The following is a 14,353-nucleotide window of genomic DNA, read 5'->3' as shown; positions in this document are numbered from 1 at the left end:
GTTGGATGTGCAATGCCCCTGCTGTTTTTCAAGCTTTCATTAATGATGTCTTCCATGACCTCCTTAATCGCACTGTCATCGTCAATTTGGATGACATCCTCATATTCTCCACCATCCTGGAGGAGCATCATGAGCATGTAAAGCAGGTACTCCTTCGTCTCAGAAACAATTCTCTGGTAGCCAAGTTGGAGAAATGTGAATTCTATCAAGTCCAGATTCAATTCCTTGGCTATGTCATCTCTAAAGAGGGCTTTGCCATGGACCCAACAAAGCTAACCACAGTTCTGGAATGGCCTCAACCCACCACATTGAAAGAACTACAGAGATTCTTGGAACTGCTGGATTGTCTTATTGTTGCTGAACTCTGCCTGTATCTGACCACTCTGCTGTTTAACCCTGAACTGCTGGATTGCCTTATTGTTGCTGGACTCTGCCTGTCTCTGACCACTCTTCTGATTAATCCCTGAACTTCTGTTACTGTAGAAGCATTACATCCTCAGAGCTCTGGTTAACCGTTTTGAATAAACAAATGACTAATCAATACCCTATATATAGCGTGGCTCCTCTTAGTGACAGATATATCCCCAAATCTCTCCAAAAAGAATGTAAACAAAATAAGAGTGCACTAATCTAGATCAGCAGCTATATCTCATTAGTTTGTAGAAAGCAAAATTTATTCATATGTGAAAATGTATAAATATATATATAAATATATATATATATATATATATATATATATATATATATATATATATATATATATATATATATATATATACCCTCTTTCAAATGATAACAATGTAATTACATTACAAATAATACATCGGTGGTATTAAAAATTGTTATACAAACTATCAAAAAATTGCCCTTTTCACACAACGTCAGAATCTTGAATAGGAAATATTAGGGTATCTTCTTTCAAGTAACTAGGACAAATGTTGCAATAAATGAAAATAAAGGATACTGCCCCTTTAGACTGTAACAGTGTTACATTCAGATATATGTGGAATCTGAAAATCAAGTCATTTGTTTCCGAATGTTGCTGAAAGGAAAAAGTTGCTGTTTTAAACAGAGTGACCCCCTGATTGTTTGCAAGATCCGAAAAGGTAGTAAGTCCCTTGTAGCAGTTGGCTATTTGTTTGTATGCCAAATGTGTCTCCCAACAATACATCCGTGATGCAGTGTAAACTCACTGGAAAACGAAATCCTCTGTAGGTAATGATTTCTCTACTCACTTACAAATGGCTTGTACACACGACCTCTCCAGCCTTCCAAGGCGTATCAGCTCGGTCTCGAGAGAGAACCGCTAACGTTCCAGCCAACTGCCATGATTGTGACATCAGAGCACTCTGATTTTTAAACAAACCGATAATCTACTCACATCATTGGACATTGTCAGACATGTGACCGCAGCACATGTTAGCATTTCTCTGTCGAGACCGAGCTGATACACCGTGGAAGGCTGGAGAGGTCGTGTGTACAAGCCATTTCTAAGTGAGTAGAGAAATCATTACCTACAGAGGATTTCATATTCCGATGAGTTTACTCTGCATCACAGATGTAATACCACCGGTGGATTATTTGTAATATAACTACATTGTTATCCTTTGAAAGAGGAAATATATATTTATATGTTTTCACATATGAATAAATGTGTATATACAGTATCTCACAAAAGTGAGTACACCCCTCACATTTTTGTAAATATTTTATTATATCTTTTCTTGGGACAACACTGAATAAATGACACTTTGCTACAATGTAAAGTAGTGAGTGTACAGCCTGTATAACAGTGTAAATTTGCTGTCCCCTCAAAATAACTCAAAACACACACAGCCATTAATGTCTAAACCATTGGCAACAAAAGTGAGTACACCCCTAAGTGGAAATGTCCAAATTGGCCCAATTAGCCATTTTCCTTCCCCGGTGTCATGTGACTCATTAGTGTTACAAGGTCTCAGGTGTGAATGGGGAGCAGGTGTGTTAAATTTGGTGGTATCGCTCTCACACTCTCTCATACTGGTCACTGGAAGTTCAACATGGCACCTCATGGCAAAGAACTCTCTGAGGATCTTTAAAAAAGAATTGTTGCTCTACATAAAGATGGCATAGGCTATAAGAAGATTGTCAAGACCCTGAAATTGAGCTGCAGCATGGTGGGCAAGACCATACAGCGGTTTACAGGACAGGTTCCACTCAGAACAGGGCTCGCCGTGGTCGACCAAAGAAGTTGAGTGCACGTGCTCAGCGTCATATCCAGAGGTTGTGTTTTGGAAATAGATGTATGAGTGCTGCCAGCATTGCTGCAGAGGTTGAAGGGGTGGGGGGGCAGCCTGTCAGTGTTTAGACCATATGCCGCACACTGCATCAAATTGGTCTGCATGGCTGTCATCCAAGAAGGAAGCCTTTTCTAAGGATGATGCACAAGAAAGCCCGCAAACAGTTTGCTGAAGACAAGCAGACTAGGGACATGGATTACTGGAACCATGTCCTGTGGTCCGATGAGACTAAGATAAACTTATTTGGTTCAGATGGTGTCAAGCGTGTGTGGCGGCCACCAGGTACAAAGACAAGTGTGTCTTGCCTACAGTCATGTATGGTGGTGGGAGTGTCATGGTCTGGGCCTGCATGAGTTCTGCAGGCACTGGGGAGCTACAGTTCATTGAGGGAACCATGAATGCCAACATGTAATGTAACATACTGAAGCAAAGCAGGATACCCTCCCTTTGGAGACTGGGCCACAGGGCAGTATTCCAACATGATAACGACCCCAAACACACATCCAAGACGACCACTGTCTTGCTAAAGAAGCTGAGGGTAAAGGTGATGGACTGGCCAAGCATGTCTCCAGACCTAAACCCAGGTACGTCAATTGTCGTTAAGGGGAGTATTTTCTATGACGTACCTGGTACGTCCTCTGTCATTAAGGGGTTAATAGTGGTTGGCCACTACTATTTTACGGACTATATGTGCCGCACTAGGAGGGGTATTTTTATCATATATTGAACAGATTAACAATATAAAGGATTGTATACACAGATATTGCTACACCACGTACTAATTGTCATCTATTTTATCTATGGGCTATATCATGAAATTAACATATTGAGGAGTTATCTGTCATTTGTTTTTTAATATTTTCAGAATACTATTTTTATGAATGTATAAGTGTATATATGTATGTTTATTTTAGGAAATATATGTGACATCAACTAGTAAAATCTTTTTAAATCTACATTTATCTGATTTATTTATTTCAGTTCATATAAGGTGATTTTAAATATAGATATGTCATATACATTTACAAGGTTCATACAAGGTGTATCATATATATATATATATATATATATATATATATATATATATATATATATATATATATATATATATATATATATACACACAATATCTATATAAGGTGGAATAGTTAAAAAATAGATTAAAAACATATACTATTTTTCTACATTTAATTGCTTTTATTATCATCTCTATCACGCTTTTAAAACATTCTCTCTTGTCCCAAATAGATTCAAATTGATACATTTCAATAATTTAACCACCCTCCTTGTCTATAACACTTAGAGCTTTTTTAGCACCTTCTTTAAATTAATTATTTTTGTATCTGTGGGGCATCCTCAAACGGAAGGGGGAGCACAAGGTCTCCAACATCCACCAACTCTGTGATGTCATCATGGAGGAGTGGAAGAGGACTCTAGTGGCAACCTGGGAAGCTCCATGCCAAAGAGGGTTAAGGCAATGCTGGAAAATAATGGTGGCCACACAAAATATTGACACTTTGGGCCCAATTTGGACATTTCCACTTAGGGATGGACACACTTTTGTTGCCAATGGTTTAGACATTAATGGCTGTGTGTTGAGTTATTTTGAGGGGACAGCAAATTTACACTGTTATAGAGGCTGTACACTCACTGCTTTACATTGTAGCAAAGTGACATTTATTCAGTGTTGTCACATGAAAAGATATAATATAATATATACAAAAATGTGAGGGGTGTACTCACTTTTGTGGTATATTGTATATGTTTTATTCCCTGTTCTAACTTTTTTTTAAAATCTTTTTTTTTTACCCTGTTCTAACTTTTGCTTTCTACACATTAATGAGATATAGCTGCTGATATAGATTAGCTCACTTTTATTTTGTTTGCATTTGTTTTGAAAAACAAAAGGTGTCACAAAACACATAAAAATACATTATACAATACAGTTACACTCATAATAAAACTATCTAATAAAGAATATATAAAAAAAATATTGCACAAAAAAGTTAAAAGGGCTCAAATTTATGAGATCTAAGGTGTTCTATTTATGTTCTATTCTATGTTCTATTTATTTATAAATAGATATTTCTATATATACAGTATATCTGTAAATAACTATATCTATATATATGATCATATACAGTATATACAGTGAGGGAAAAAAAATATTTGATACCCTGCTGATTTTGTACAAAAAATTCCAGAAAAACGCATTTAAAAAAAGTTATAAATTGATTTTCATTTTAATGAGTGAAATAAGTATTTGATCCCCTATCATTCAGCAAGATTTCTGGCTCCTGCTTTTATACAGGTAATGCGCAGAGATTAGGAGCACTCTCTTAAAAGGAGTGCTCCTAATCTTAGCTTGTTACCTGTATAAAGACACCTGTCCACAGAAGCAATCAATCAATCAGATTTCAAACTCTCCACCATGGCCAAGACCAAAGAGCTGTCCAAGGAAGTCAGGGACAAGATTGTAGACCTACACAAGGCTGGAATGGGCTACAAGACCATCGCCAAGCAGCTTGGTGAGAAGGTGACAATCTCCCTCGGTCTGGGGCTCCATGTAAGATCTCACCTCGTGGAGTTTCAATGATCATGAGAAAGGTGAGGAATCAGTCCAGAACTACACAGGAGGATCGTGTCAATGATATCAAGGCAGCTGGGACCATAGTCACCAAGAAAACAATTGTTAACACACTACGACTTGAAGGACTAAAATTCTGCAGCGCACGCAAGGTCACCCTGCTCAAGAAAGCATCTGTACAGGCCCATCTGAAGTTTTCCAATGAACATCTAAATGATTCAGAGGAGAACTGGGAGAAAGTGTTGTGGTCAGATGAGGCCAAAATCGAGCTCTTTGGCATCAACTCAAATCGCTGTGTTTGGAGGCGGAGCAATTCTGCCTATAACCCCAAGAACCCCATCCCAACCATCAAACATGGCGGTGGAAACATAATGCTTTGGGTGTGTTTTTCTGCTAAGGGGACAGGACAACTTCACTGCATCAAAGGGACGATGGACGGGGCCATGTACCATCACACCTTGGGTGAGAACCTCCTTCCCTCAGCCAGGGCATTGAAAATAGATCGTGGATGGGTATTCCAGCATCACAATGACCCAAAAGACAGGGCCAAGGCAACAAAGGAGTAGCTCAAGAAGAAGCACATTAAGGTCCTGGAGGGGCCTAGCCAGTCTCCAGACCTTAATCCCATAGAAAATCTGTGGAGGGAGCTGAAGGTTGGAGTTGCCAAATGTCAACCTCAAAACCTTAATGACTTGGAGAGGATCTGCAAAGAGGAGTGGGACAAAATCCCTCCTGAGATGTGTGCAAACCTGGTGGCCAACTAAAAAAAAAAATCTGACCTCTGTGATTGACAACAAGGGTTTTGTCACCAAGTACTAAGTCATGTTTTGCAAAGTGGTCAAATACCTATTTCAATCATTAAAATGCAAATCAATTTATATTTTTTTAAATGCATTTTTCTGTAGTTTTGTAGTTATTCTGTCTCTCACTATTCAAATAAACCTACCATTAAAATTATAGACTGATTATTTCTTTGTCAGTGGGCAATCATACAAAATCAGCAGGGGATCAAATATCCCCCCCTTACTGTATATATATATATATATATATATATATATATATATATATATATATATATATATATATATATATATATATATACATACAGTAAGGGGGGGATATGTATATATATATATATATATGTATATATATATATATATATATATATATATATATATATATATATATATATATATATATATATATATATATATATATCGTACCAAAATACCATCAGATATACAGTTGCAAGAAAATGTATGTGAACCCTTTGGAATGATATGGATTTCTGCACAAATTGGTCATAAAATGGGATATGATCATCATCTAAGTCACAACATTAGACAATCACAGTCTGCTTAAACTAATAACACACAAAGAATGAAATGTTGCCATGTTTTTATTGAACACACCATGTAAACATTCACAGTGCAGGTGGAAAAAGTATGTGAACCCTTGGATTTACTAACTGGTTGAACCTCCCTTGGCAGCAATAACTTCAACCAAATGTTTCCTGTAGTTGCAGATCAGGCGTGCACAACGGTCAGGAGTAATTCTAGACCATTCCTATTTACAGAACTGTTTCAGTTCAGCAATATTCTTGGGATGCCTGGTGTGATTCGCTTTCTTGAGGTTATGCCACAGCATCTCAATCGGGTTGAGGTCAGGACTCTGACTGGGCCACTTCAGAAGGCGTATTTTCTTCTGTTTAAGCCATTCTGTTGTTGATTTACTTCTATGCTTTGGGTCATTGTCCTGTTGCAACACCCATCTTCTGTTGAGCTTCAGCTGGTAGACAGATGGCCTTAAGTTCTCCTGCAAAATGTCTTGATAAACTTGGGAATTAATTTTTCTTTCGATGATAGCAATCCGTCCAGGCCCTGATGCAGCAAAGCAGCCCCAAACCATGATGCCCCCACCACCATACTTCACAGTTGACATGAGGTTTAGATGTTGGTGTGCTGTGCCTGTTTTTCACCACACATAGTGTTGTGTGTTTCTTCCAAACAACTCAACTTTGGTTTCATCTGTCCACAGAATATTTTGCCAGTACTGCTGTGGAACATCCAGGTGCTCTTGCGCAAACTGTAAACGTGCAGCAATGTTTTGTTTGGACAGCAGAACATTGGAATGTGAAATATTCATATTTTTATGTTGGGTTAGCGCACATGAGAATATGGGATCATGTCTGTGCGTAATTGGGGTGTTTTTATTCCACTTTTTTTGCTCCATTGACTTCTATGGAGTTCGGCTTTTTGTGCGCGTCGATTTAGCGCAAGAGCAATAACTTTTTACTTTAAACTCATAATATGAGCACAACCCGACGCACAGAAAGTTTACTTCTAGCGCAATTAGCGCTTTAGCAAAATCGCTAAATAGTGCTCCAACCGTAATCTGGCCTATAGTGTTTAGCTTAATAAAGTTATGTTGTTAAGTTTTGACAAGATGGTGAGGTGTGTAAATCTTTTACTTACCTGTGTGTGCTTATTGTAATAAACAGGATAAGGGAATAAGGCGAAGGTCAGAATGACAAGATGCAAAATGTATGTGCATAAGGTGTGATTTATATCTCTCATTTGACTTGGCTAATCATGGCAAATAAAAAACTAAATGCTTTAAAAGAAGTGATAGGCCATACACTTAAATGGACATGAAACCCAAATGTGTTCTTAGATGATCCAGATAGAGCAAATCATTTTAAGCAAATTTTCAGTTTACTCTTCATGTCAAATTAAATTAATTTTCTTGGTATCCTTTATTAAAGGAGAAGCAATGCACTACTGGGAGCAAGCTTAGCACATTCACGCCTAGATTTAGAGTTTTGTCGGTAATGACCCTCGTAGCTAACACATGCTTTTTTTCCCCCGCACCTTTTAAATACCGCTGGTATTTAGAGTTCACAGAATGGCTGCGTTGGGCTCCAAAAAGGGAGCGTAGAGCATAATTTACCGCCACTGCAACTCTCAATACCAGCGGTGCTTACGGACGCGGCCAGCTTAAAAAACGTGCTTGTGCACGATATCCCCATAGGAAACAATGGGGCACTTTGAGCTGTTTCCTATGGGGAAACACTTCCTAAGTCTGCACCTAACACCCTAACATGTACCCCGAGTCTAAACACCCCTAACCTTACACTTATTAACCCCTAATCTGCCTCCCCCGCTATAGCTGACACCTGCATATTTTTTTTAACCCCTAATCTGCCGCTCCGGACACCGCCGCAACCTACGTTATCCCTATGTACCCCTAATCTGCTTCCCCTAACACCGCTGACCCCTATATTATATTAACCCCTAATCTGCCGCCCCCAACGTCGCCTCCACCTACCTACAATAATTAACCCCTAATCTGCCGACCGGACCTCACCGCTACTATAATAAATGTATTAACCCCTAATCTGCCTCAATAACCCTATAATAAATAGTATGAACCCCTAATCTGCCCTCCCTAACATCGCTGACACCTAACTTCAAGTATTAACCCCTAATCTGCCGACCGGACCTCACCGCTACTCTAATAAATTTATTAACCCCTAAAGCTAAGTCTAACCCTAACACTAACACCCCCCTAAGTTAAATATAATTTAAATCTAACGAAATAAATTAACTCTTATTAAATACATTTTTCCTATTTAAAGCTAAATACTTACCTGTAAAATAAACCCTAATATAGCTACAATATAAATTATAATTATATTGTAGCTATTTTAGGATTAATATTTATTTTACAGGCAACTTTGTATTTATTTTAACCAGGTACAATAGCTATTAAATAGTTAATAACTATTTAATAGCTACCTAGTTAAACTAATTACAAAATTACCTGTAAAATAAATCCTAACCTAAGTTACAATTAAACCTAACACTACACTAGCAATAAATTAATTAAATAAAATACCTACAATTAAACCTAACACTACACTATCAATAAATAAATTAAATAAAATACCTACAAATAAATACAATTAAATAAACTAACTAAAGTACAAAAAATAAAAAAAGCTAAGTTACAAAAAATAAAAAAATTAATTTCAAACATAATAAAAATATTACAACAATTTTAAGCTAATTACACCTACTCTAAGCCCCCTATTAAAATAACAAAGCCCCCCAAAATAAAAAAATGCCCTACCCTATTCTAAAATTAAAATAGAAAAGCTCTTTTACCTTACCAGCCCTTAAAAGGGCCTTTTGCGGGGCATGCCCCAAAGAATTCAGCTCTTTTGCCTGTAAAAAAAAACATACAATACCCCCCCCAACATTACAACTTACCACCCACATACCCCTAATCTAACCCAAACCCCCCTTAAATAAACCTAACACTAAGCCCCTGAAGATCTTCCTACCTTGTCTTCACCATGCCAGGTATCACCGATCGCTCCAGGCTCCGAAGTCTTCATCCAAGCCCAAGTGGGGGCTGGCGATCCATCATCCGGCTGAAGTCTTCTATCAAGCGGCGGCTGAAGAGGTCCAGAAGAGGCTCCAAAGTCTTCCTCCTATCCGGGCAGAAGAGTAGATCCGGACCGGCAACCATCTTCTTCCAAGCGGTCACAAGCGGCTCCACCTTGAAGACCTCCGGCGCGGATCCATCCTCTTCTTGCGACGTCCTAAGTCCGAATGAAGGTTCCTTTAAATGACGTCATCCAAGATGGCATCCCTCGAATTCCAATTGGCTGATAGGATTCTATCAGCCAATCGGAATTAAGGTAGGAAAAATCTGATTGGCTGATGGAATCAGCCAATCAGATTCAAGTTCAATCCGATTGGCTGATCCAATCAGCCAATCAGATTTTCCCTACCTTAATTCCGATTGGCTGATAGAATCCTATCAGCCAATCAGAATTTGAGGGATGTCATCTTGGATGACGTCATTTAAAGGAACCTTCATTCGGACTTAGGATCCAATCAGCCAATCAGATTGAGCTTGCATTCTATTGGCTGATCGGAACAGCCAATAGAATGCGAGCTCAATCTGATTGGCTGATTCAATCAGCCAATCAGATTTTCCCTACCTTAATTCCGATTGGCTGATAGAATCCTATCAGCCAATCAGAATTTGAGGGATGTCATCTTGGATGACGTCATTTAAAGGAACCTTCATTCGGACTTAGGACGTCGCAAGAAGAGGATGGATCCGCGCCGGAGGTCTTCAAGGTGGAGCCGCTTGTGACCGCTTGGAAGAAGATGGTTGCCGGTCCGGATCTACTCTTCTGCCCGGATAGGAGGAAGACTTTGGAGCCTCTTCTGGACCTCTTCAGCCGCCGCTTGATAGAAGACTTAAGCCGGATGATGGATCTCCAGCCCCCGCTTGGGCTTGGATGAAGACTTCGGAGCCTGGAGCGATCGGTGATACCTGGCATGGTGAAGACAAGGTAGGAAGATCTTCAGGGGCTTAGTGTTAGGTTTATTTAAGGGGGGTTTGGGTTAGATTAGGGGTATGTGGGTGGTGGGTTGTAATGTTGGGGGGGGTATTGTATGTTTTTTTTGAGGCAAAAGAGCTGAATTCTTTGGGGTATGCCCCGCAAAAGGCCCTTTTAAGGGCTGGTAAGGTAAAAGAGCTTTTCTATTTTAATTTTAGAATAGGGTAGGGCATTTTTTTATTTTGGGGGGCTTTGTTATTTTAATAGGGGGCTTAGAGTAGGTGTAATTAGTTTAAAATTGTTGTAATATTTTTATTATGTTTGTAATTTTTATTTTTTATTTTTTGTAACTTAGCTTTTTTTATTTTTTGTACTTTAGTTAGTTTATTTAATTGTATTTATTTGTAGGTATTTTATTTAATTTATTTATTGATAGTGTAGTGTTAGGTTTAATTGTAGATAATTGTAGGTAGTTTATTTAATTAATTTATTGTTAGTGTAGTGTTAGATTTAATTGTAACTTAGGTTAGGATTTATTTTACAGGTAATTTTGTAATTATTTTAACTAGGTAGCTATTAAATAGTTCTTAACTATTTAATAGCTATTGTACCTGGTTAAAATAAATACAAAGTTGCCTGTAAAATAAATATAAACCCTAAAATAGCTACAATATAATTATAATTTATATTGTAGCTATATTAGGGTTTATTTTACAGGTAAGTATTTAGCTTTAAATAGGATTAATTTATTTAATAAGAGTTAATTTATTTCGTTAGATTTAAATTATATTTAACTTAGGGGGGTGTTAGGGTTAGGGTTAGACTTAGCTTTAGGGGTTAATAAATTTATTAGAGTAGCGGTGAGGTCCGGTCGGCAGATTAGGGGTTAATACTTGAAGTTAGGTGTCGGCGATGTTAGGGAGGGCAGATTAGGGGTTAATTCTATTTATTATAGGGTTATTGAGGCGGGAGTGAGGCGGATTAGGGGTTAATACATTTATTATAGTGGCGGTGAGGTCCGGTCGGCAGATTAGGGGTTAATTATTGTAGGTAGGTGGAGGCGACGTTGGGGGCGGCAGATTAGGGGTTAATAAATATAATATAGGGGTCGGCGGTGTTAGGGGCAGCAGATTAGGGGTACATAGGGATAATGTAAGTGGCGGCGGTGTGTGGTCGGCAGATTAGGGGTTAAAATTTTTTAATAGAGTGGCGGCGATGTGGGGGGGCCTCAGTTTAGGGGTACATAGGTAGTTTATGGGTGTTAGTGTACTTTAGAGCACAGTAGTTAAGAGCTTTATGAACCGGCGTTAGCCCAGAAAGCTCTTAACTCCTGGCTTTTCTCTGCGGCTGGAGTTTTGTCGTTAGATTTCTAACGCTCACTTCAGCCACGACTCTAAATACCGGCGTTAGAAATATCCCATTGAAAAGATAGGATACGCAATTGACGTAAGGGGATCTGCGGTATGGAAAAGTCGCGGCTGGAAAGTGAGCGTTAGACCCTTACCTACACGACTCTAAATACCAGCGGTAGCCCAAAACCAGTGTTAGGAACCTCTAACGCTGGTTTTGACGGCTAACGCCAAACTCTAAATCTAGTCCTCAGTGAGCCAATCTCAAGAAGCATATATGCATTGCTGTTCCTGAGCTTACCTAGGTATGCTATTCAACAAACAATATCAAGACAAAAAAGCAAATAAGCTACAAGAAGTAAATTGTAAAGTTGTTTAAAATTGCATGTTCTATCTATTCATGAAAATTTGATTTTGACTTTACTGTCCCTTTAAAATCTAGTAAACAATTACATAGGTCCAATATTTCGTTTAGTGATATCCAAATGTTTCATTCTGGCAGGGCTTAAGTATAGGAAATTTATTATTTATGTTCCCTGTTTTTTTTCTATAATCAAGGAGGCTATGAATTAAAATGTTTTCTCTGTTGCATATTAAAAAAAATGTTTAATGTATTTTACTGTTGTTTTTTTATTAGTTTTTCTTTACTTATTTTTTAATTAATGTTTCTTCTATCCTGAATAAAAGTAATATTTGCACTCCACTTTGTAATACCAGTGCATGCTAACTTGCTCTGATATTACAAGTTGTCAGTAATGCGAACGCGAGATTTGCGTTCACATTGCTGCGAATCTTTGCGCTCCTGAGAGCACGCTTCCATAGGTTCTTGTGGGAGCCTCGTTTTGATGCCGTCAGAGACAGCATCAGAACTTCAGCACAGCGAATGGGGTAAGTAGCACAGCGATGGCAGCATATAATATATAATAAAAGGCCAGGTTTGTTTGTCCGATACAGTTATGCGCAGTAGAGACTTTGCGAGACAAAGATACCTGGCCTTAACCCCTTAATGACCAGCGCTGATGTGCAGTAGAGACTGCGCAAGGTTATGGGGCTTCTCTCTCCTGCAATCTTGCTAAAAGTAGCAAGATCGCTTTTTTCTGCAAGCCCCATGAGTGGGGCAGTGCAGAAATAGTCTTTCAGAGGTACTGAAGCAGAGAGGGACATTCTCTGTCCCTCTCTGCATCAGGCAGTGGTGGTGCCGATCAATGTTCCCTCTAAGACCAATTTTGTGAGAGGCCCAGCAGTGAAATAGTTAATATGGGAACCACACCTTGAAGTCTGCATTGTGTAGTGTTTGCTAATTGCTCTAATTAACTATTTCACTCCTGTGCCGCCCACAAAACTGTCTCTAGAGGGAACACTGGTGCCGATCGTTGGTGGGTGGGCGGCCCATAGCTGGAGGGGGTGGGTGGGACCGCTGCGCTGCAGTTACATTTGGCCGTGTACACGGGGTTTAACACTAGTTTAAATATATTTGATTATATACATATATATTTATGTGTTAAAGGGTGCACTGAACCCAAATTTTTTTTTTTGATTCAGATATAGCATGAAATTTTAAGCAACTTTCTAATTTACTCCTATTATAAAATTTTCTTTATTGTCTTGGTATCTTTATTTGAAATGCAAGAATGTAAGTTTAGATGCCGGCCCATTTTTGGTGAACAACCTCAGTTGTCCTTGCTGATTGGTGGATAAATTCATCCATCAATAAAAAAGTGCTCTCCAGAGTACTGAACCAATAAAAAAAGCTTAGATGCCTTCTTTTTCAAATAAAGATAGCAAGAGAGCGAAGAAAAATTGATAATAGGAGTAAATTAGAAAGTTGCTTAAAATTGCATGCTCTATCTAAATCATGAAAGAAAAAAATTGGGTTCAGTGTCCCTTTAATATGTGTATACATTGGTTTGGTCTAAAGTTGCAAAAGAAACCTTTCAGTCTCTCAAAGAAACCTTTGTTTCTGCTCCCATCCTTTGTCATCCTAATCAAGAACTATAATACATCCTGGAGGTTGATGCTTCAGAGCAGGAGCCAATGTCTCTCAGAGAAATCCAGCAACAGGTCAAAAGCATCCCATAGCCTTCTTCTCAAAATGTGGCAAACAAGGAATTGTAATGGAACTCTCAGAGTGGGGACATCTTTTAGAAGGAACCAAAGATCCGTTCTTCATCCTAAATGACCATAAAAATCTTCTGTATCTTCAGAGTGCTAAATGTCTAACTTCATGCCAAGCTAGATGGTTATTATTCTTCACCCAGTATAACTTATCCTATCGTACATTCCAGGAACTCACAACTGTCCGGACAGTTTACCAAATCTGATCATCTAAATGAAGATACCACATTTATCATCCATCCGTTCAAAATTGTCAGTATTACCACTACAATATTACAAAAATTACAAGCAGCACAAAAAGCACTACCTGTGCTACTAATAAAATAGCTCATAATATGGACTCTAACAACCATTACCTGTTCTTAATCAGCGATGGACTCATCTCTTTATGCATTTCATCACAGATCTTCCCTTGTCCAATAACACAATGTCATCTGGGTCATCACTGACAGATTTTCAAAAATTAATCCTTTCATTCTGGTGAATGGTCTACCATCTGCTAAGAATCTTGCAACATTGTTCAAACAACATATCATAAGACTCCATGGTCTTCCATTAAATATTGTATCAGACAGAGGAACACAAATTGTCTCAAAATTCTGGCAAGCCATATGTCTCAATCTCAGAACCAAACTCTCACTTTCCTCAGCAAATCACCCACAAT

This window comes from Bombina bombina, chromosome 1 (assembly GCF_027579735.1).
Source record: "Bombina bombina isolate aBomBom1 chromosome 1, aBomBom1.pri, whole genome shotgun sequence".
In the NCBI taxonomy this organism is placed as follows: Eukaryota; Metazoa; Chordata; class Amphibia; order Anura; family Bombinatoridae; genus Bombina; species Bombina bombina.
Note: the sequence above shows the minus strand (reverse complement) of the source record.